This window comes from Macrobrachium nipponense, chromosome 44, assembly GCF_015104395.2.
Source record: "Macrobrachium nipponense isolate FS-2020 chromosome 44, ASM1510439v2, whole genome shotgun sequence".
Taxonomy (NCBI): domain Eukaryota; kingdom Metazoa; phylum Arthropoda; class Malacostraca; order Decapoda; family Palaemonidae; genus Macrobrachium; species Macrobrachium nipponense.
In genome coordinates this window covers 33627237-33651865 of record NC_087221.1, presented here as the reverse complement: position 1 = coordinate 33651865, position 24629 = coordinate 33627237, and the positions used below count along the sequence as shown (strand labels likewise).

The window sequence follows — 24629 nt, the reverse complement described above, 5'->3', positions numbered from 1 at the left end:
TTGTATTAATTCTAATTTATATTATTATTATTGTTAATATTATTTGTGGTAATATTAGTTTGCAATCATCAGTGCTGTATTATTATTATTATTATTATTATTCGTAGTAATAGTAGTTTGCAATCATCAGTACTGTAGTGCTATTATTATTATTAGTTTTTAATCAACACATTGCGATTGTATGGTTTTCAAGATTACTATTTCTGTTACTTGTATTAGTTAACCTTTTGTTATATAAGGAACATAATTACTCTATATACGTATTTATAGTTTAAATATATTCTGTAGATTTTATAATAATCCATAGATCATGTTATTATTTTAGTCATGCAAATGCTGAGTTTGACGAAATTCTTTCAAAGAGAATTAATCCAGCAGATCCACGCTGTCATTCCAGTTACATCTAGACATTGCCAATGTTCATTCCGTTCTCTCTCCAGAGGGACACAGTATCAGCGTCATTCATTAAGTTATTTTAAGAGCTAATGTGCCTTTAAGGAAACCTAAGGAAACCTACGGTTTTGTTGTTTTGGTTATCTAAGTTAGCCTACTGTAACCAAATATAGTTACGTGACAAACTCATCCTGTCAGTAGCTAATCTGAATACGGTCGTTTTTCAAGGTGTACTTGATAAGCTGTAGTAAAATAATTGGCTTTTTGATGTCCTTACCTGATTGGTCCTTGTCATTCATTGTGTACAAATAGGTTTTTATTGAACATTTTTTGCTTTTGATTTTTATTTTTTATACATTGTGTACAAACAAATAAAAAGTGATAATATAATTCAGTATTGTATATTTTTAGCAAGCCCTTGCGTGATTTTTGCTTAAAATTCATTGTGTACAAAGAAAACACTGATTATTTAATTTATTTAATATCCTTAGCAAACCTTTCATACTTGTCATTCATTGTGTGCAAAGAATCAAAATGAGTATTTCATTAGTATGTAATACTTTTAGCAACTATAGGAGTACAGAATACTACCTATTTACGGAGTAACAGTAGACTTTTTACTAAGCTGAACTAGAGCAGAATTGATGCGTAAATTTATGAGAACTTCGATATGCTTTAGAGTAAATATGGATGACACTTTTTTATCTAACTCTCTCAACATAAAATTTTATGCAAATATCCAAGATGTATTAATTAAAGCCAGGGATAACGGTAGTAAATGAGTATACTACTATTTTCATCCAAGCTCACACTCAATGGCCACATGTATGCCTTAAATTAAGAGCATAATTTTTTTCATACATATAGATTTTTGGCATTATGCCAAACACTGGGGCAACTAAGGCCATTCAGCGCTGAAACGGAAATTGACAGTAAAAAGTTTGAAAGGTGTTACAGGAGGAAAACCTCAAAGCAGTTGCACTATGAAGCAATTGTTAGTGGAGGGTGGACAATAAGATGGAAGAAGGAGAATATGAACAGAGGTAACAGTAAAATGAATGGGAGTAGTTGCAGATAGGCGCCGAAGGGGTGCTGCAAGAAGCTTTTGTAATACATTGCACCTAATGAGGTGTACTGTCGGCGCTATCCCCCTACGGGGTGCATAAATTTGTTACCAAAACTGTATCCTCCACATTTCTTTTAAGCATAAGGCAATTATTCATTTAATTCTGTACATAATACCTTTTTATAGCCTGAAACAACAGGCAGTGACGCCTGAAAAACGTTCCATGCTCCATGCTTTTAAAATCGTCACCTTCACAGTCCAAGATTCTTGATGGGAGTCGAAGTGCAGCGAAGTTCTTGGACTCCTGTCTGTAGCAGAGTCAAAATATACAGGGTCTGCTCACGAGGCGGTACTAAAACCTATCCCCGCCCCTTGTGAAACGTCATCAGTTACAAAAGGACCATATCTTTATGAAACTATTTACGATAACATTTTCATAGAACTATTTTTGCTATAGTGTTTTTTATATAAATTTTCCTTTTATTGCATGTTGCCGTATACTACGTTAAAGTACAAATAATGCTCTTTCAAATTATATATAGCACATTACAATTACGATTACTTTCAAACTCACAAGCGCGGACAGAAAAAATTATCTACACACAAAAATGTACAATTACTTCATCCGTCAACCTACATACATTCACGTTTCGTAGCGTAACTGACTAAGGGTTGATGATAGAAAGAAACTGAAAAATGGATTGGAAAGCTGATAAAATTTACTATATAATGCATAAATAAAATTGATAGGTGTCCTCAGAAATTTTCGAGGAATTCTAGGTCAAAGACGGACCAAAATTTTTAAATTTTATGTAAATAATTACCACATTTTTCTTACTCAATTTTCATCTTATTACGTTTTGCCATATACCATGTAAAAGTACAAAGAATACCCTTTCAATTGATATATGACACATTACAATTACAATTATTTTCAAACCCATAATCGCACACAGAAAATATTATCTACGCAAGCAAAAATTATAAAAAAAATTAAGCGTTCGTGGGAGATCTGAAATCTAGCCCCGCCCCTTGTGAAACGTCATCAGATACATCCAGCCAGACTGAAGAATAGCTTTTTGTAATTTTTTCGAAAATATTATAATCGTTTGAGGCATGCATAATTAATACCTTTATGTATACAGTTTGTGTTATATGTAAACTTATGTGTTTGGAAGTATATTTATGTGATATGAAGTGCTAATGAGAAATTTGCTGGAAATGTGTTCCCTGTATCATTTTCATCATTTATTTCTTTTGATACCTTTTATCGTATATGATGTAATTCTTATACTTTTGATATTGTTTTCTTTTTTGTGGCCAAGTCGTGCAAATGCAACTGCCATTTTTTACACTGCCTGCATCCACATTTTTTTTTATTTATTGTATAACAATAAGTATTCACAATAAGATTTGGAAAATATAATTAACCTATCATTCTAACCTTTAGCTTAAAAAAAGTTGCTTTTCAAAGTGAGGTATGGACACAGTGACAGAACTAAATGCATTTCTTAAGAATTATTTAAAATCTTGATAATATTAATACCTGAAAGAGAGAGAGAGAGAGAGAGAGAGAGAGAGAGAGAGAGAGAGAGAGAGTTGTCATGTTAAAAGAAATGGACTTGAAGAGAATACAGCAAACCAGTATATAGGTAAGTAAATAAATAAGTAAAGAATAAACATATGAAGGAAGCTGGAGTAGCTATGTGTGTTCAAACTGGTATATTTTCTGCAATAAAACAAGGTTTGGTGACTAAATGAGACCTCTACAGATTTTATCATCAAGAGTTTATGAAAAACACCGCGCGATATGGATTAAATGTATAAAAACTAAGGGTTCTTTAAGTAATTCAGTGGGGAAACGCGGGTGTGTTACTCTTGTGACGTCACAGTATTAGCTCCTCCCCACTGCCGAGTTCAGCAGACCCTATATACTTTGAATGGTTATTAAAAAACATCAAGCATGTGACCTCTTTACAGGTTTTATCATAGATTTTTATAAAAAAAAAAACATGCGATATGGATTAAATGTATAAAAACTAAAGCTTCTTGCTCCGCCCCCACTGCCGAGTTGAGCAGACCCTATTACTTTGACTCTGGTCTGTAGTCTGTAGTGCTAATTACAGGTCATATACAATCATTTTCACCATACCATCAATTTTATCATCTTGTATATCTTTTATTCATACCATACGTTATCGCAACTCTTTCTATGTGGTATTAAACACGCATTTTCAAGTATATAACTTAGTAACTTTATGAAAATGTTATTTATGCAGTTAATATCGACTTTGCGAGCAGGAATTAAGAGGCACTGAGCACTATTACCAAGAGGGAGAAGCCAATAACGCTTAATACATTTCACGGTGTATCTCATTTGAAGAATATATTGTTTATTGAATTAGTTTTGCAATATGTTTATATATCTCTGACTAAAATGCATAGGTCATACAAGCCATAAATTGTGAAATGTGGAAAATTTCTTCGCCATTGTGACTGGCAGTAATGGCTATGAGACCGAGTGCAGCTGAAAGGCGTGGCTTGTGACGTCATGGCCAGCTCCACGCACTTTGATTGGTCCTAATTTTCCCCATCCCTAAACTCTTCCAGACTTGGAAATATGCGGCCGGGAGGATCGATTCCTTACGTCATATCCTCCTCTTTCTGTGAGTTTCCGAGTAGTCTGGTAATTGCGAGGTAGAAACCTTGTTTCTGGCCCAGCTAGTGTCTATTGTAGCTTTTTGTTTTTACCTGTTTGAGAAAGGGAGGAACATATCGCTAGCTTATTTGGTTCTTAGTATGTGCATTAGTACATGCATAGCCTATTTCTTGAATATTACACACACACATACATTATATATATAGTATATATATATATATATATATATATATATATATATATACATATATATATATATATATATATATATATATATATATATATATATATATATAGTCTGCGTATGTGTTACAATTTATAGTCGCAATCTATTTTCATTGTAAGAGCGCAAAATGAATTTCTTAAATAAAGTAACCATATTTCATGCACGTAGTACAATAACAACTGATAAACAACAGAATCGAAATTGTTCATAATGATAAGTTGATAAAAAGCTTGACAGCAAAATGAAGATTAGGTTACAAACAGGATAATGAGCTCAGTAACTATTCGTATTTATTATTTAAAAGAATAAAAAAAAAAATAAGTAAAGTATCACATTCCTTTACAGCAAGCCAGGAGAGGGCGCCGATAGTCAGGGCAATGGCCGAGTATCATCGGAAGACGTGCATCCGCTTTGTGCCGAGGTCGTCCGTGCCCACCAAGAGTACAAGGCCATTTCACCCTCTGGCCGCGTCGTCCTAAGTAGGCTGACCTGGCTATCAAACACTGGGACGGGCTGGTGACATTGTAGTTCTGTGAGGAACTCATTACCTGAAGTTTTTATGCATTCTTACATACATACATAACCATACATTACATACATACTACATACATACATACATACACATTATATATTTCACTAGCTAACGTTTCCTCACCACCTGATAGGTTAGTTAGCATGGCGCGTTTTTTTATATTTATACTGCAGTTCCCCTATAGGCCTAGTCTGCAGTGATTATATATATATATATATATATATATATATATATATATATATATATATATATATATATGTGTGTGTGTGTGTGTGTGTGTGTGTGTGTGTGTAGGGCCTGACCTCTAACAGAAACATGTATACATACACACACACACACACACACACACATATATATATATATATCTATATCTATATATATATATATAGATATATATATATTATTATATATATATATATATATATATATATATATATAGATAATATATATATATATATGTGAGTGTGTGTGTACTAAAACCATGCAATGAAATAATAATTATGCGCTTACTTTGCTAAAGTCTGCAGTTTTCTCTTCTTTTCTTGAGATACTTGTGTTTTTTGTGCTTGAATAGAGTCATTTTCCTTCTGACAGTAGTTACTTAAGAGAGAATTCGTTGATGCCCAGACAATCATCTTTTCTATTTTCTCTAATGGATGACCATTCTCACATTCTTCCAAATGGAAATGAGCATCCTCTTCCTTCAGAATATCGAGAGTGATATTCATAACAAGCTGCCTCTGGTTTCTTGAAGATTTGAAAGTGTCATTCTGAGTGAGTTTATTCACAATTATGTAGTTGTATCTCACTATATTTATTGTTGCGCTGTCAGGGAAAAATTAGGACCCTCTGCTGACACCCTTTGTATAATCTAAACTCAAATCTTGGTCTTTCTCTTCATTGGTAACTTCAGCTCTTGTTAAGATCTCTAAGCATGGTTTGCATTTCATTTTTTTATTTACACTGTAACAACAGTAACCTGCTAAATAAGTTATAACAGGAAGAACGCCATTACATCCTTCAATATCATGCTGTGTTACCTTAATATCAGTATCAGAAGATTCATCTATTTCAGAGTTACTCATGTTCGTCCAATTTATCTCAATAAAATTTTTTAGTGTGATACCTTTTCCCTGGAATGGTAAAACCATTTTCATTAATGACATTTTCCTAATTTTCTTCTCGCATTCAAACATTTGCCTAACTGATATGTTATCATTTCCCCCAGCAAGTTGTCGATATTCCCCAAACCTGGATTCCAAATGATCTGTTTGAAATTTTCCTGGAAGAATATAACTCAGATTAAGCTCATCTTTACAATATTTGGTCAATTCTACAATTGCAGACGTTGTGTGCTTTAATGCTGTGAATGTTTCCCTCGTTAATTTCCCTCCTGGAATTTTCTCCCAATTATCTAACCAGCCTAAAAATCTTAACAGAAAATTGTATTTTCTATCATTTTCATCACACGTAAGTGGGGTACAGTATTCATTATTTATTCTTTTCCCTTTGAATATTGACTTTACATTAACTATTGACCACCAAATCCAAAATATCTCTCTAAAATTTACTGTATCATTGAAATTAGGCAATTTTTTCTCTTTTCCAATGTTTCGCATTGCTTGAATAATATATTCATTAAACATTTTTAGGACTAAATTCACGTTTTGTTTTTCAAATGTCGATGGCCGCAATGCTTTTATTGTTAACTTATAAGATTGTCTTAACAATAATTCTGACTCTACTAAATACAAATCCTCTAATGATTTCCAGGGAACAAAGGATACATTTGCTTCGCTACAAATTTCGCTGAATGGAAATTTTGGAAATACCATTGTTTTGGATTCATCTTTGAGACCCAACCAGTTATTTCTGACACACTTCAGTATGTGTACACTATCAAACAAGAAAAACAAAGGTCTGCATTTTGCAGCTGGATGGGGGTAGGCAATTGACAGCTTTGGTGGGGTTGCAAAATGCGACATCGCTTTTCCATTTATCGCATTATTATCAGTAATGACACTGATTACTTTCAATCCAATTTTTTCCAACCCTAGTATTACTTTTTTTATAACTTGGAATAGCATTTCTGCTTTTATAGTTTTTACCGGAATAATGTGTACCACATCTCGAAATTTTGATAGAACAGCACCTATCATGAAAGCATATGCAGTGGTTGCTGCTCCATTGCTGTTAAATGCAGATCCTATTACAGCACCTCCCTGATAATCAAAAAAAGGCTTTAAATGGATCTCGTCAATCATTAATGTTACTGTTTTGTCTGTGGATTGTAATGATTTTGATTTTTGCCTGATATACGAAAGAAAATGATCATCATACTGCTCTGTTTCTGGACTAAGTTGCTTAGTTATAAAAACCCGCCTTATCGTTGACATACTGGGTAAAATTAACCATCTTCTATCCCTAAAGTACCTGTAAGCTCGAGGTGAAATATTGCATAGCAAAGATGAAGAAACCAAAAGATCTGTGAAATACTGAATGCTCTTTTGAGTCTTCAAGTTTAGTTGCTCAAAGATAAATTTCAAAGTCATTGAATGCTTGAATGGTTGGTGTATTATGGTGATTAGAAAAGTTAAAATTAATTGAATAATAGCAACTGGGTTTATGGAAGAGCTATTTTGTCTGTCATACTTTCTTATTTCTTGTAACATGACTTCGATGGTATTTGTATCTTGCACATGAGAAGGAATGATATAGTCATGCAACTCACGTACGGGCACATTATCGATATACGCCTGGACAGATTTATCAGGATGTATTAGTACAGACATCATCATATTAGGAGAAGGTGAAAGCGATATGTGACTGATCAAGAGATAAGGTTCTTTATGAATTATGTCCCAGTACTTATCCAGCTTAAGTTTCCTCGAAAGTTCTTGCAAATCCCTAAATCCAATTTGCGTTTCGTATGCCTTTGCATCTGCTATAATACTTTCAATTGCTACTTTGACTGATGTCTCTTCTATTCTTTGTCTTTTAGAATCGGGTGACTCTCTTCGATGTTCAGTTAGGTTCAAATATTGAGGATAGTTTGGAAACACTGTGGGAACAGCATTTTCTTTAATATATGGATGCTTTAATTTTGCAGTTATTTTCCTCCCAGTTTTTTCATCCACAATAGAAGTTTCCCTCACAATATCATCAGGATGAAAATGCTGTTCACAAACCTGCAAGTACAATGATATGCGACAGTCAGGAAACGTATCAACTATTTCATGAAAAAAAATTGTTAATTTCTAAGACCATCTTTTTTACCGAAGGAAACCGTCATATTTCCAAAAAACGGACGCATTAGTTTTCATCATTCTAAAAAATAATTGAAATAAAGTTTTATTCTAGCTTGTTACCCATATACTGCAATTAATTGTATTTGTATAGCTACATATTTTTGCGATTCAAGTACATATTGCTAACAAAATTAATATCATCTGACAAATAATATCATTGGATTATACATACATATATACACATAGTGCAAACATACACACACACATACATACATACATATATATACATATATATAATATATCTATATATATAATATATATATATATATATATATTAAATGTTTTAACTATGCCTACCATAAAAATAGTAAAAGTGCTGTCCGTCTCTTTCTTTCACACACACACTCACACACACACACACATATATATATATATATATATATATATATATATATATAGATATATATATATATATATATATATAGATACGCTAGTTTATAGAACGCCTCGCCTTCCCAGCAGTTTTTTTATTAATTGTATTTATAAAAAAAGCAGCCATGCCTTCTCCTAAAGCAACTGATGTTGGGAGAGAGCATGTCGTAGGAAGGCTAGGGAGGAATTTCCGGTCTGACGGAAGCTTAGGGTAAGAGAGGCAAGTCACAAGAGTAGCTAGGCTTCGAGATGGATCTTAGGGACCTCTACAATAAGACCTCCTTTTCCTTCCCAATTTGCTGGTTGTTGTGATCACTTTCAGGCAGTGCCCGAGGCGGTATTTGGATTCCCCGTGATTCCAAGACAACCAGTATCTCCCTCAGTCGACTGCAGTTCGTGACCTCGGACGGATGTCAGGCCAGTCAGCCTCCCACACTTAAGCCTAACGGCGTTATTGGCGCGCCCAAATCTGAGACCAAGCCGGACGCGGCACTTTTCCACAAAGGGTCCACACTGAACATTGCATCCAGGTACGTCTAAAAGTGTAACCTCCAAACCAGCACCTTTTACTACCATACGACTCTTGCTAATTTCATTTTCAAGTCTCATTTTTATCCCTCCTACATCAAAAGCCCTTTGTCCTCATCGGGCCATGTGCTCCCCCTTGTGACTTGTTAAAGACTAAGCCTTCAGTGCATACCTCAGTGAAACATTAGAGTTCCTTTGCCCCAGTGTTAGAGAACTAATTATCCTTAACCAAAGCAAGAAGTCATTTTTTCTTTTATCTTGTGTAATCTGGGATCTTTTTCCAGATTCCCTGAGTCACGTGTGAAGTCTGTCTGCCCGCAAGTGTTGCATTCCCGCAAGATTATGAAACCAGCTTTTACAAATTCCATTTTGAGCCATCTATTATCCATTTGTGAGAGATTATAAGTCCACGTGGGGACCAGTAGCATTTACTTTTCTCCAGGCCAGTACGAGCCTCTTGTAAATAAATAGCTGTAAAGTATTTAGCTGAGTTTCTGGCGACCTCTTCCTCTAGAGTAAATTATCACTATAAATCCGTTTTACGGTAAGTTCAAGTAAATTCACCTTGTTCTCTCTTAACTTTTCCTGTTTACGTATCAGAGCCTCTCTCAAGGCCAGGCTCATACGTATATATATATATATATATATATATATATATATGAAAAAGACAGATACATGGACAGGCAGAGAGAGAGAGAGAGAGAGAGAGAGAGAAAGAGAGAGAGAGAGATGCTTAACAAATTATCAGCATACCGATGATTCTCCGTAGGACGAAAATTTTCTCTCTTGATGTTTCTTAGCCATTTCTCTTTCACTTGTTCATTTTCAGGAAACCTGAATATATTAACTTTTGGTCCGTTATCGTAATTACCCTTACATTTAGGTGCAGCACTTGTAAGGCATCTTCTTCCAGGAGCAAGCACGTGTGGTACTGTACACAATACTTCTATCAGCCTTTTTCTTCTTTAAATCTTATTTTTCAAATTCAATAATTGTTCGTCCACATAAACTCATATAGAGCCACTTATCTCCTAAATTTCACTTTAGAATTTGACTTCAAGCAGCGTGACCTCACTCGACCAGTACCCCGGAAGGACTAATTATCTTAGCCCAGGTCAGCCTATATACGAAACGTATTAGGGATTTAAATGCCCGGGTGAAAGGCCTTCTTCTCTCGGTGGCCACGGGTCGTCGCACCGCGATTACATCCACATCTTACGAGGTCAAGGGTATGCATCCGTTCTTTAGTCATGCTATAAATCAAAGGCTTTGTTCTGGGATATTCTCTATCTCCTCCCCCTCCTCCCTTTGTCTGTCAGTCTTCATGCCTCTGTTGATTTCAGTCTCTTTGTTTACTTTGTCGTCACGCCTTTGTTTACTGGATATGTAGTAATCTTGCTTTCTTTAATATATCTCTATTGTCTCAACCAATACACCGGTTTCTCTTTTTTCTGGTAACTTCATTTATTTTCTCTCTCTGGATACATCACCTGAATAGATTTTATTTTAATCGTCTCATATAAGATAGAGTTTATCAACGTCTGGAAAATTCATTTGACCCATACCTCTTCAATGTTTTATAGTAAATGGCTATAATCAGACTGCTGATAAAATGATTAGCTGTATAGGTTTCCAGTGATTTAAGTATTTTATGATTTTTCTCTTTGTCTTCCGTGCCCTTTGATTGATCGACTTATCTATTCTTTCCCTGGATAGGTGCTCCAGTTCAGTTGGACGAAATGGCGGCTCGCAGGTCGTATCTCTGGGCAGCGGCTGCGTTCATTTCGGTGTCATCATCCACGAGCTCATGCACACAGCCGGTTTCTGGCACGAGCAGTCTCGTTACGACAGAAACAATTAAGTCACTATCCACTGGGCTAATATTCTCCCTGGTCTCCAATATAATTTTGATAAGGTTTATTGCGACATGGTTTCCATGAAGTCTTGTTAACTCATGCACATTAAATTATATTTGTTTATTTATTTACCGTGGTTGAAAACAGGAGCTCCCTCCTTTTAACAAGCTCTTTATTTGTACAGTTTTTTTTTTTTTTGACGTTACATTCAAGTTTTTTATATATACAACTGCCGCTTTTAAAGCGTTCGCACTAGGCCTATGAAATGTCTGCTTGAGCTAGACAATGGGCCTTTCTCTCCTCCAGAACTCCGACGCCTTTACAACCAACTTAGGCCTACCTTACGACTACGCGTCCATCATGCACTACGGTACATACGCTTTCACCAGGTGCGACGGATCCCCAACCATTGTTCCCAAGAGACAGGAGTCACCATCGGACAGAGAAATGGGGTTTCTCAGGTAAGGCCTCCTTTTGTCTGTCCTTATAAATTATCCATTCTTAGGTGTGTGTGTATGTGTAGAGAGTCTTAATTAGAAACGATCTTAATTTTAACAAAACCTTAAATTCTGCCATGATGCAACAGATAATGAATTTGTTATGACTTTGTAAAAGTGTCTAGGGGAAGTGATATATGTAAAAGTTGCAAATATTGTAAATATTATAATCCATAAAGCTAACCACCAACCATGTAGTCCATAGGGGGCTAGCACTGTTAGTGCACTGCATGCGGTACATTGTAGGCATTACCAAAGGTTGTTTGCACCCAATCGTTAGCCTTAAATTTGACCTCCATTCCAGCTTTCTTCCTTCCTCGTTTTCACTGCCATGAGCATCGAGTGCTGAATGTGCCCCAGTGCTGTATAACCAGTTCAAATAAATCCCTTCATGTTTCTAATTATCGCTATCATTTCAGCTGGATGTACAAAGCCTCAACTTGCTGTACAAGTGTTCTGGTGTCAAACCAACCCCTGGTCCAGAACCAAAGCCAGAAGGATGCACAGATAATCATCACTACTGCTCATCTTCCGCATCTTTTGGGTACTGTAGGAGCAATCCAGGCTACATGCACATCAACTGCAGAAAGTCATGCAATACATGCAGTAAGTTCATCATTAGTGTTACACAAAAATCAGATTTAGCAAAGAAAACTGTTCTTGGTAAAGTGATTTTCCTGAAGAGGTACAACCAATTACCTCAAAACTCTTCACAATACTTTGCAAAGTAGTACCCTAAACATTTCCTGAAATTCCTAAATTTCCTGCAGTTGAGAGAATAAGTACAGTATATAAAAAAATCAGCAAGTATGAACTGGATAAACGTAAATTATATTACATGTTTATTTGTAGATGAAGGTACTAGCACGGACATCGGAAAATACTGCGTTAGCTGGGCTGCACAGGGAGAATGCCAGAAAAATCCTGCGTATATGCAGCAGTACTGCAAGCAGTCTTGCAAGCTCTGTGGGAGTAAGTATGGGTAAATTAGTAATGGAAAATGGAAAATTTGTATTTATGATATTTTGATGCACTTTGATTTATATAGCCATAATCAATCTTCAATTTATGACAAGAAGACAAGAATCTCAGTAATTGAATTTTATCAGTGAAGATAACTAAACAAGCTTAATTGATTCTCTGAAGGCGCTAAGAGCAGCTGTTACGATTACAACCAATACTGCGGAGATTGGGCCAAGAAAGGAGAATGCAAGAGGAATCCTGCTTACATGCCACTGAGCTGCAAGAAGTCCTGGGGAATGTGCTGACGTGTTGGTACAATATCTAGAAATGATAATTTGTAGTTCATTTGTTTGTTGTTAATGTAGTATCGTTGATTTTCATAATTTTTGTATGAAATAAAAGTATTGATTTCTTGTAAATGATTTTTTTTATATGCCAGGCATCTCTAGGAAACGTTTTAGCTTGAATATTGGATTTGGCTAATGTAAAGTAAGTTCATCTTCATGGTGCGAATTCATTTAGTGCAGAAACAAAAGTACACCAGTATAGTTGTGTAGTGTGACACTTATTCGGCACATTTTATGAAATCGAACATGTTCCCATCAGATGAACCTTTTTTTTTTTTTTTTTTTTAAGTAAAATTTCCTATGATTTTGGTGGGTGAGACATGCCCTATGGTCTGTTACCCGTTATTTGTAGCAAACAAAATTGTTCAAGTTAGTTTTCAGAGTAAAATCATCGAAAAACTCGTATTTATTTCGACGTTTTACGTTGGTCAGGTTGGTGGGGTTTCCGACTGGGTTTGTTTTGTTTTCCCCCAGTGCATTGCGGTTAAGATGTATTTTAAAGCAGTAATTATAATGTCTTGCCATATTTTCTTATTTTTCATCAGGAAATTACGTGAATTATCACGTAATATTATTAGTTCGTCAGTTTTAAGTTAAATGCAGTTATAAGTCTCACCAAGAAAGTGGGATCGTGAATTGATCTTAAGAAAACTGGAATCTGGATTCAGTAATTTCAGCTCAGCCATGTAGCCTAGTTAGTTTGTTTAGTGTACATCCGCTGCTCTTAGCTCCTTGGATTATTTTTTTTATTTTTTTTTTTTTTTCTTATTTAGGTAAGTTTAATTTTTTGGGTGGTTAGATGGAACATTCCTGGCGTTTGTTACCATGTTTTTATAAAAGTTACTGAAATCCGTTATATCCTTTAATTAGGCCCCTATTGGGGATTTGGATTTTGGCAAAATCAGAGATTGAAGTAGGTATAGCCTAGGAAGCACACAACATTGTCTCCTTGTGATACCTTTGTAAATTTTGATTCTGATTAAGGTGAGGTGAGTGAACCTATTTATGGTAAGTTTAATGAATTTAGGCTGAGGTTAATGGACATTTCAAAAGTGACACATTGCCATAGTTAATTATGGACACAGTAGCCTAGTTTATGTTCAGAGGGGGTTGGGACTGGGTATGGGTGTTAAGGCCTCCCTTGGCTACGTTGAGACTGACGTCCTAGGATGAGTTAGGTTACTTTATTAATTTTAAATACAATGAACTAGGTCAGGTTAACCTCGGGGGATTCCTCCTCCCCTACCCACCCTGGCCCATTTGGTAATGACACAATACCCTAGATCAGGTTAGAGACAAAGTTATTTTAATTTACATTGCCCTAGGTTAGGGTAAGTCAGGGTCCAAGCAGCCAAAAGGCTTCCTCTTCTTCCTTCGGGTATGAACTCGATGTCCTAGGTTTGGTTAGGTTAAATACAACCTTGTACTAGCGGGAAACACCGCCTTGAATCCATCGTCATTGGGTGGATCAGCCTTATTCACTAGATATTCAATTGGTGAAACAAGAATACAGTTACATCTTTAAGCATACCATTTAAAGGATTGAAGTTTTGTCAACATAATGTGATGTGAAAGCGATATACAAACTAAAATAAGCATGTGAGGTCTTAGTGAAATATGTTTTCAAGGCAGTTTTTAAATTCAATATGGCGTCAACCGACTGAGGTGCCGTTCGTAACCGGCATTGATGCCACGTCCTTCCCAGCGCTCATTTGAACAATAATAGTGCATATATATATTGTTACGTATCGGGGCCTCGTATAAACCGAATACGTAAATGGGAAATATTATATGGAAATGCAAAGTAACTGGATTTTAAGTTACCTTAAAAAAGGTGGGGTTTGGTATTATTATTTTAGATCGCCAGGAAACTCGGCTAATTACTTTACATACATTTATTTACAAGAGGCCATTGAATGGGCTGGGAAAAGTAAGTGCAACTTGTCCACACATGGGCCAAATCTATCTCACAATAAGGAAAAGCTGGCCATAAACAGATGTGTAACAATGGTGGTTTCCGAAAGGGATCATTGTGATCTTGGTTACAGGATGGAAGCACTTGCGAGTGAGACAGGACACGGACTCAGCGAATCTGGAAAATGGGTTCTAGATTAACACAGTGTAAAATAAAGACTTCTTGCCCAATTTTACCGTTATTCACATTGTCTAACACACTGGGGAGGAACTCTTAGTGTTAAATGAAATATTCAATGACTTAATTTGTCTGAGACGATCACAAAAGGGAGACATGCGGCCGTGAGGTAGTGAAAGGAACAAAGGGATGTTCATTTGAGAATTGGGAGTTCGAATTAGGAAATGAAATTCAGTTTACTGGACTCGGAGGAAAAGGACTGGCAATATGACTGTATCATAAGATGTACCTGGAAGCATTATTGGAAGTGGGACCTTTGTAGAAAACTGGCATCCGCTTTGTCTGAGGTCTGGGCGCACCAGTAGCGCTGTGGTAGGCCTAATGGGAAGGCTGGTTGGGCAGGACGTCTGTCCTGGGTCACAGACTCGAGTGGACTGAGGCCGAATGCAGGTGTGATTCATGGGGGATGGGTTCAGCTTATCCCCCCAATAACAGGGCATCCTGGAAACAGAACATACAGCCAGCGAAGGGTTCACATGAAAAAGGAGCTTAGAAGTAGGCCTAATAAGTACCTACACACTTCCCTTTGGGATACCTCCCTAAGGAGTAAGAATTTTATTCCCCCGCTTTAACAGGAAATTCCTATCTCTGGCTTGCATTTTCATCTTTGAAGTCAGCTGATTAGGGGAAAATGGCAGCTTTTCTAGCAATCCGGCGTCAATAACCTCGTCGTTGCGATGCCAGTAAGAATTAATAAATCAATCAGTTTTCCAGCAATCAAAATATTTAACTAAATGCTGGGTAGACGAGGCGATCAATAAACGTAATAATATGTAACGCTTATAGATCTTACTCAAGATTGCAGTTGTAATCAGCTCAATAAAACATTTTGTTGCCCATTGGTGAAAGTACGAAACTTTTTATTCCCGCGGTCATGGTGTAAGGACAACACTTTTTCCCTATTTTCTTTGTATCCAATCATCAAGTCGCGTTGTTCTTACTTCCATCCGATAGAGCGTTCTGCGGCCTTTCCACCGATGTATAACATGTAATTCCATTATTTGTACGCCTTATTATCTTTAGATGTATGTTTGTAGGAAAACACAAATCTACTGTCTTGGAATCATTTCTGCTCTTGGTGCGAGTCTGTACTACTTATCCGTCCGCACCTGTCTATATCAACCCAGTTCGTCTGTAAATAAATCATCAGTACCTGGCTACCATTCTTAATCTCGGGTCCTCACAACTGGTGTCCTCCCCGAGTTGGTGACATAGCGGTTTAGGCCCATCCTTTAACGGACTAATTACGGCCGCTCACCTTCAGAGAACCTTTAGCGGACTCAATATGGCACCACAGTTTAGGTCTCTGAAAACTCCATTGCAATGACGACACCAACGCCATTAACGGACTAATCACGGCACAGCTTCCTAGCGTGTTTTGGCGTTTATTTTCGAGGACGGGTAGCTAGGTGCTGGTCAGCCAACACAAAATTCAGGCGGCGGTCCTGAAACATCCATCCAACGTCGTGGCCTCCTTTGCCTCACCCGGGGAACGCCAGATATCTTCTTGACCCGCCGAACCTGCAGGCCTCCTCGGTTCTTCCCCTGGCGCCATTGCCGCACCTGTGAGTCCCCAGGCAACCTTCAGACGCCGCTGCTTCACCCAGGGTCCTGCTTTACCCACCCAACATCGCTGCCGCACATGTGGGCCTGCTCAGCCCCCTGACGTCGCCTGTGGGCCTCCTCAAACCCCCGACGCTGCCGTCGCTCCTGGGGCTTGCTCGGCCTGCCTGACGTGTCTGCCACACCTGTGGACCTGTTTACCCTTCAAACGCCGTTGCCTGTAGTCCTCCTTGGCCCACCGACACTGCTGCCATACCTGTGGGCCTCCCCTGCCTGCCAACGCCGCTACCTGTGGGTTTCTTCAGCCCAACTTACGCCACTGCCGCACCTGGGGATCCCCACGGCCCCTCCCACTCCACCACCACACACAATGCAGCTCTCTCTGCAGTCTTGGTCGCCCCAGCCCACAGTAGAACCCCCCAGGCAACTGCCAAAGGACTCTGCACTCATTGACGCCCCACAAGAAGTGTCACAAGGACACGGGGTCACCTCCTGCCTCCAAGATATTTTAATCCAATAATTATTCCATAATCATTGTCTTGTGGGGGGGGGGGGGGGGTTTAGTATTTGTAAGGACAACGCTTTTACCTGGTTTTTGTTGTATCCAATCATAAAATTGCATTGTTCTTACTTCCATCCAATAGAGCGTTCCGCAGCCTTTCCGCCAATGTATAATACATGTAATTCCATTATTTGTACCCCTTATTAGCTTTAAACGTATCTTTGTAAGAAAACTCAAATTTACTGTCTCGGAGTCATTTCTGCTCTCGGTACGAGTCTGCACTACTTATCCGTCCGCACCTGTCTATGTCAACCCAGTTCGTCTGTAAATAAATCATCAGTACCTGGCTACCTGTCTTAATCTCTGGTCCTCACAATGGTTTGAACTGAAATTCATTTTTACTTTGTAATCAGTGGTTTTATCCTTACTGCCATCACAACTGAAACTCTGCAGTGCTTATTTGATTGTAATTAGGCCTATTTTGATCTTAATTCACTTCAAATTGCACTTGAACTACGTTGCTGTTCCTGGTTCCTAAGCGCTTACTCCACAAACACAGTTGCAGACAGCACACAACTACACGTTTATGAGGTGCAAAGCTTTATTCCCTTAATTGTTTACCTTACTCATTATTTAGTTTAACTTTACTTTGTTACTTCAAAATTATTATTTTAATTCATGTCTGTTATCACTTTTTTTGCAACCAAATTAACCCCGAAAAATACAGATATTTATAAAGTAGATACGAGCAGATGACGGCAAAATTTCATTGTTGCCAATTTAGTCGAGCTTCACACATACGCCGCTGCATTTACAAACTGTTTCCATGAATTCTAGTTGTCATAGTAATGCAATAATGATAAAATTGCCATATATATATATATATATATATATATATATTATAGATAGATATAGTCTATATATATTATATATATATATACACTACAAATAGATACGGTAATTTCACTTATTTCCCCGGTTTTCTGTAAGTCTTATACCCTGTTTGGAGGGTAAACTCATACCAATTGGCAACACTGAATTAAACAATAGAAGAGCACGAACAACCGCTGTAGGTACTGTTCACAGCAAAACTGTTGACATGTGAGTCAGGAATCGTTACATTTTCAACAACGAATATTTTCAAATTATGAATATGTAAAAAAATTATGCATTCATGACCTTATACTGCTATTTAACTCTCTCTCTCTCTCTCTCTCTCTCTCTCTCTCTCTCTCTCTCTCTCTCTCTCAAGAACTAGGACAGGATACAGCACTGCATCCTCTCGGCCGGCTGAAGATTGATATAATACTGATAATGGAGAGAAATGTGGAAAAATAAAACTATCAGATGAGATGAGCCTACCTACTCATCTTTCTGTCTTAAAAGCGAACATTTTACCTCCAAAAAACGATCGCATATAAATAAGAATAATAAGCAAGAGGATTCTGCAAATTATTATGAATTCATTTGTGACTAGGCCGAGCGTAATTGTAGTAAGCAATGACAGGCTAGGTAACAATACAGCCTCTATCAGTATGTTGATTAACTGTGCCACGTTTGGGCTTCGGTAGTGATATTCTCTGCGGCTTGGCTACAGTTCCCAGGGGCTGGAGTTTTCCTTTTGAAATGCTTCTAATGGGACCGGATTTCGCTTGTTTTAATCATTCATTTCCTGAGGTCTGACGTTTGTGTATGATGCAGTCACCATCAGTCTGCCAGGCAAGTTCTCCTATGTCGTCATTAACGAAACGAACTACGCGTCACCTACCTCGGCTTTTTTTTTTTTTTTTTTTTTTTTTTTTTTTTTTTTTTTTTTTTGTTTTTTTTTTTTTTTTTTTTTTTTTATCATCACATCTTCAGGATTCCTGGTCGAGTTTTTCCGACAAACTCTCACTTTGAAAAGTCAACTTAAACGTTTGTCCTTTCGCTTTTTAATTTTTTTTCAGATGAAATATGTTTTTTCTCCGCCATTTTATTTTGGGTTCTTATTCATCTCTGCTTTTTTCTTTTTTTTTCTCATGTATCCGTCAGGTGTAAGCTTAATTGTTTCCAATGATTATTAATTCTATTGTTATTTATTTTAAATTGCTATTTGCATTCTTCATAATATTGGTTCTTATTGTTCTCTGCTTTTTCACATGTATCCGTCAGATGTAACTTTTATTACATCGAATAAGTATTAATTTTGTTGAAATATATTTTAGATTTTTATTTGCATTCTACATTATATCTGAAAAAGTGTTTAGACGATGTAAGATTAACGCAAGACGACTAGTTGCTATTTTCCTTTGCAAAAATATCAACAAAAGAGATTATATCCTCTACGCACTGTAAGTTTCAACCAGACAACCCACATATATAGTAGTGCTAATAATGATGAATATTAAAATGTTTGGACTGTATAATGAGAGTTATTTACTTTGCCCAGTGTAAATATTCAAAATTCATTTCCCATAACTTGTTCCTTATGCTGTACAATATATATATTCTAATCATAGCAGTCGTAAGCCTTATATCAGCTAAATTGTTGGTGAAGTAAAAATGTCCATTTTTTAAAAAGTAATTTACGGTTTTATAATTTTATTTGTTATATGAAGTTTGCAAAAGGGGTCGTAAAAGTAAAGAATTAAGATGTTCCCTCCACATTCCCATCAAAGGTAATTTTACTAGTCATTTGTAAGGTAATTCTGGAAGGTAAAACCTAGACATTGATTTTTCGTTCGATGTATACATATTAATTCATTTTTAAACGTCTGATTGGCATGTCTTATTATATCCACCAATGCTGTAATCCCGTAATGCGTATAGGAATGTGAATTCACACGAGCTTATGGAAAAAGTTCAGAGAAATGGGCAGGATCTTGCAAAAGTCTCATTTTGATGACCACCGAATCTTGCAAAAATCTCCTTTTGATGACTTCCGAATCTTGCAAAAGTCTCGTTTTGATGACCTCCGAATCTTGAAAAAATCTCCTTTTGATGACCTCCGAATCTTGCAAGACCTCGTTTTGATGACATCCGAATCTTACAAATGTCTCGTTTTGATGACCGAATCTTGCAAAAATCTCGTGTTGATGACCTCCGAATCTTGCAAAAGTCTCGTTTTGATGACCTCCGAATCTTGCAAAAGTCTCGTTTTGATGACCTCCGAATCTTGCAAAAGCTCGTTTGAATGAAAAAACCTCCGATCCTTGTTCGTGTTTTGATGGACTCCGAATCCTTTTTGGCAAAAAGTTATCGTTTTGATGAACCTCCGAATCTGCAAAAGTTCTCTTTTTTGATGACCTCCCCCGGAATCTGCAAAAAAGTTCTCGTTTTGGATGACCTCGATCTTGCATCGCTTTTTGATGAACTTTTCCGATCTTGCAAGACATCGTTTTGATGACCTCCGATCTTAGAAAAATCTCGTTTTGATGACCTCCGATTCTTGGAAAAGTCTCGTTTTGATGACCTCCGAATCTTACAAAAATCTCCTTTTGATGACCTCCGAATCTTGCAAGACCTCGTTTTGATGACCTCCGATCTTGGAAAAGTCTCGTTTTGATGTCCTCCGATCTTGGAAAAGTCTCGTTTTGATGACCTCCGAATCTTGCAAAAATCTCGTTTTGATGACCTCCGATCTTGGAAAAGTCTCGTTTTGATGACATCCGAATCTTACAAATGTCTCGTTTTGATGACCGAATCTTGCAAAAATCTCGATTTGATGACCTCCGAATCTTGCAAAAGTCTCGTTTTGATGACCTCCGAATCTTGCAAAAATCTCCTTTTGATAACCTCCGAATCTTGCAAAAGTCTCGTTTTGATGACCTCCGAATCTTGCAAAAATCTCGTTTTGATGACCTCCGAATCTTACAAAAATCTCGTTTTGATGACCTCCGAATATTGCAAAAGTCTCGTTTTGATGACCTGCGAATCTTGCAAAAATCTCGTTTTGATGACCTCCGAATCTTGAAAAAATCTCGTTTTGATGACCTTCGAATCTTGAAAAAATCTTGTTTTGATGATCTCCGAATCTTGCAAAAATCTTGTTTTGATGACCTCCGAATCTTGTAAAAATCTCGTTTTGATGACCTCCGAATCATGCAAAGATATCCTTTTGATGACCTCCGAATTTTGCAAAAATCTCGTTTTATGACCACCGAACCTTGCAAGAGTCTCATTTTGATGACCTCCGAATCTTGCAAAAATCTCATTTTGATGACCTCCGATCTTGCAAAAGTCTCGTTTTGATGACCTACGAATCTTGCAAAAATCTCGTTTTGATGACCTCCGAATCTTGCGAAATTCTCGTTATGATGACCTCTGTATCTTGCAAAAATCTCGTTTTGATGACCTCCAAATCTTCCAAATGTCTCGTTTTGATGACCTCCGAATCTTGCGAAAATCTCGTTTTGATGACCTCCGAATCTTACAAAAATCTCCTTTTGATGACCTCCGAATCTTGCAAAAATCTCGTTTTGATGACCTCCAAATCTTACAAATGTCTCGTTTTGATGACCTCCGAATCTTGCAAAAGTCTCGTTTTGATGACCTCCGAATCTTGCAAATGTCTCGTTTTGATGACCTCCGAATCTTGCAAAAATCTCATTTTGATCACCTCCGAATCTTACAAATGTCTCGTTTTGATGACCTCCGAATCTTGCAAAAATCTTGTTTTGATGACCTCCAAATCTTACAAAAATCTCGTTTTGATGACCTCCGAATCTTGCAAAAGTCTCGTTTTGATGACCTCCAAATCTTGCAAATGTCTCGTTTTGATGACCTCCGAATCTTGCAAAAGTCTCGTTTGGTTGACCTCCGAATCTTGAAATAATCTCGTTTTGATGACCTCCGAATATTGCAAAAATCTCGTTTTGATGACCTCCGAATCTTGCAAAAATCTCGTTTTGATGACCTCCGAATCTTGAAAAAAATCTCGTTTTGATGACCTCCGAATATTGCAAAAATCTCCTTTTGATGACCTCCGAATATTGCAAAAATCTCGTTTTGATGATCGAATCTTGCAAAAGTCTCGTTTTGATGACCTCCGAATCTTGCAAATGTCTCGTTTAGATGACCTCCGAATCTTGCAAAAATCTCGTTTTGATGACCTCCGAATCTTACAAAAATCTCCTTTTCATGACCTCCGAATCTTGAAAAAATCTCTTTTAGATGACCTTCGAATCTTGAAAAAATCTTGTTTTGATGACCTCCGAATCTTGCAAAAATCTCCTTTTGATGACCTCCGATCTTGCAAAAATCTCCTTTTGATGACCTCCGAATCTTGGAAAAGTCTCGTTTTGATGACCTCCGAATATTGCAAAAGTCTCGTTTTGATGACCTCCGAATCTTGCAAAAATCTTGTTTCGATGACCTCTGAATCTTGGAAAAGTCTCGTTTTGATGACCTCCGAATATTGCAAAAGTCTCGTTTTGATGACCTCTGAATCTTGCAAAAATCTCGTTTTGATGACCTCTGAATCTTGCAAAAATCTCGTTTTTATGACCTCCGAATCTTGCAAAAGTCTCGTTTTGATGACCTCCGAATCTTGCAAAAGTCTCCTTTTGATGACCTCCGAATCTTGCAAAAATCTCGTTTTGATGACCTCGGAATCTTGCAAAAATCTCGTTTTGATGACCTCCGAATCTTGCAAAAATCTTGTTTTGATGACCTCCGAATCTTGCAAAAGTCTTTTTTTGATGACCTCCGAATCTTACAAAAATCTCGTTTTGATGACCTCCGAATCATGCAAAAGTCTCGTTTTGATGACCTCCGAATCTTTCAAAAGTCTTTTTTTGATGACCTCGGAATCTTGCAAAAATCTCGTTTTGATGACCTCCGAATCTTGCAAAAATCTCGCTTTGATGACCTCCGAATCTTGCAAAAATCTCGTTTTGATGACCTCCGAAACTTACAAATGTCTCGTTTTGATGATCTCCGAATCTTACAAATGTCTCGTTTTGATGACCTCCGAATCTTGCAAAAATCTCATTTTGTTGACCTCCGAATCTTACAAATGTCTCGTTTTGATGATCTCCGAATTTTGCAAAAATCTCGTTTTGATGACCTCCGAATCTTGCAAAAGTCTCCTTTTGATGACCTCCGAATCTTGCAAAAATCTCATTGTGATGACCTCCGAATCTTGCAAGATCTCCTTTTGATGACCTCCGAATCTTGAAAAAATCTCGTTTTGATGACCTCCGAATCTTGGAAAAACCTCTTTTTGATGACCTTCGAATCTTGAAAAAATCTCGTTTTGATGACCTCCGAATCTTGCAAAAATCTCCTTTTGATGACCTCCGAATCATGCAAAAGTCTCGTTTTGATGACCTCCGATCTTGCAAAAATCTCCTTTTGATGACCTCCGAATCTTGGAAAAGTCTCGTTTTGATGGCCTCCGAATATTGCAAAAGTCTCGTTTTGATGACCTCTGAATCTTGCAAAAATCTCGTTTTGATGACCTCCGAATATTGCAAAAAACTCGTTTTGATGACCTCTGAATCTTGCAAAAGTCTCGTTTTGATGAAAACCCTCCGATCTCGTCTCGTTTGATGACCCTCCGAATCTTGCATCTCCGTTTTGATGACCTCCGAATCTTGCAAAAGTCTCTTTTTGATGACTCGAAACTTGCAAAAATTCTCGTTTTGATGACCTCCGAATCTTGCAAAAATCTTGTCATGACCCAAAAATCTGCAAAAATCGTTTTTGATGACCTCCGAATCTGCAGTCCTCGTTTTGATGAACCTCCGAACTTGCAAAAATCTCGTTTTGTGACCTCCGAATCTTGCAAAAATCCTGTGTTTTCATTTTGACCTCCAAATCTTGGCAAAATCTTGTTTTTGATTGAAAACTCCGAATCTTGCAAAAATCTCGTTTTGATGACCTCCGAAAAATTTCTTGCCAAAGTCTTTTTTTGAAAAATTTTGACCTCCGAAAATCTTGCCATTCTCGTTTTGAATTAAAAACCTCCTAATCTTGCAAAAAACTCGTTTTGATGACCTCCGAATCTTGCAAAAGTCTCTTTTTGATGACTTCTGAATCTTGATAAAATCTCGTTTTGATGACCTCCGACTCTTGCAAAAATCTCGTTTTGATGACCTCTGATCTTGCAAAAATCTCGTTTTGATGACCTCCGAATCTTGCAAAAATCTCGTTTTGATGACCTCCGAATCTTACAAATGTCTCGTTTTGATGACCTCAGGATCTTACAAATGTCTCGTTTTGATGATCTCCGAATTTTGCAAAAATCTCCTTTTGATGACCTCAGAATCTTACAAATGTCTCATTTTGATGACCTCCGAATCTTGCAAAAATCTCGTCTCATGACCGAATCTTGAAAAAATCTCCTTTTGATGAGATCCGAATCTTGCAAAAGTCTCGTTTTGATGACCTCCAAATCTTGCAAAAATTTCGTTTTGATGACTTACGAATCTTGTAAAAATCTCGTTTTGATGACCTCCGAATCTTGCAAAAATCTCGTTTTGATGACCTACGAATCTTGCAAAAATCTCGTTTTGATGACCTCCGAATCTTGCAAAAATCTTGTTTTATGACCACCGAATCTTGCAAAAGTCTCGTTTTTATGACCTCCGAATCTTGCAAAAATAACATTTTGATGACCTCCGAATCTTGCAAAAGTCTCCTTCTAATGACCTCTGAATCTTGCAAAAGTCTCGTTTTGATGAC

General features: G+C 37.1%; 1 pseudogene; it reads left to right on the top strand.

Moving 5' to 3' along the window:
• Positions 1 to 12712, top strand: part of LOC135203957 (zinc metalloproteinase nas-15-like) — a 28184-nt pseudogene extending 15472 nt beyond the window's left edge.
• The last annotated feature ends 11917 nt before the right edge of the window (positions 12713 to 24629 follow it).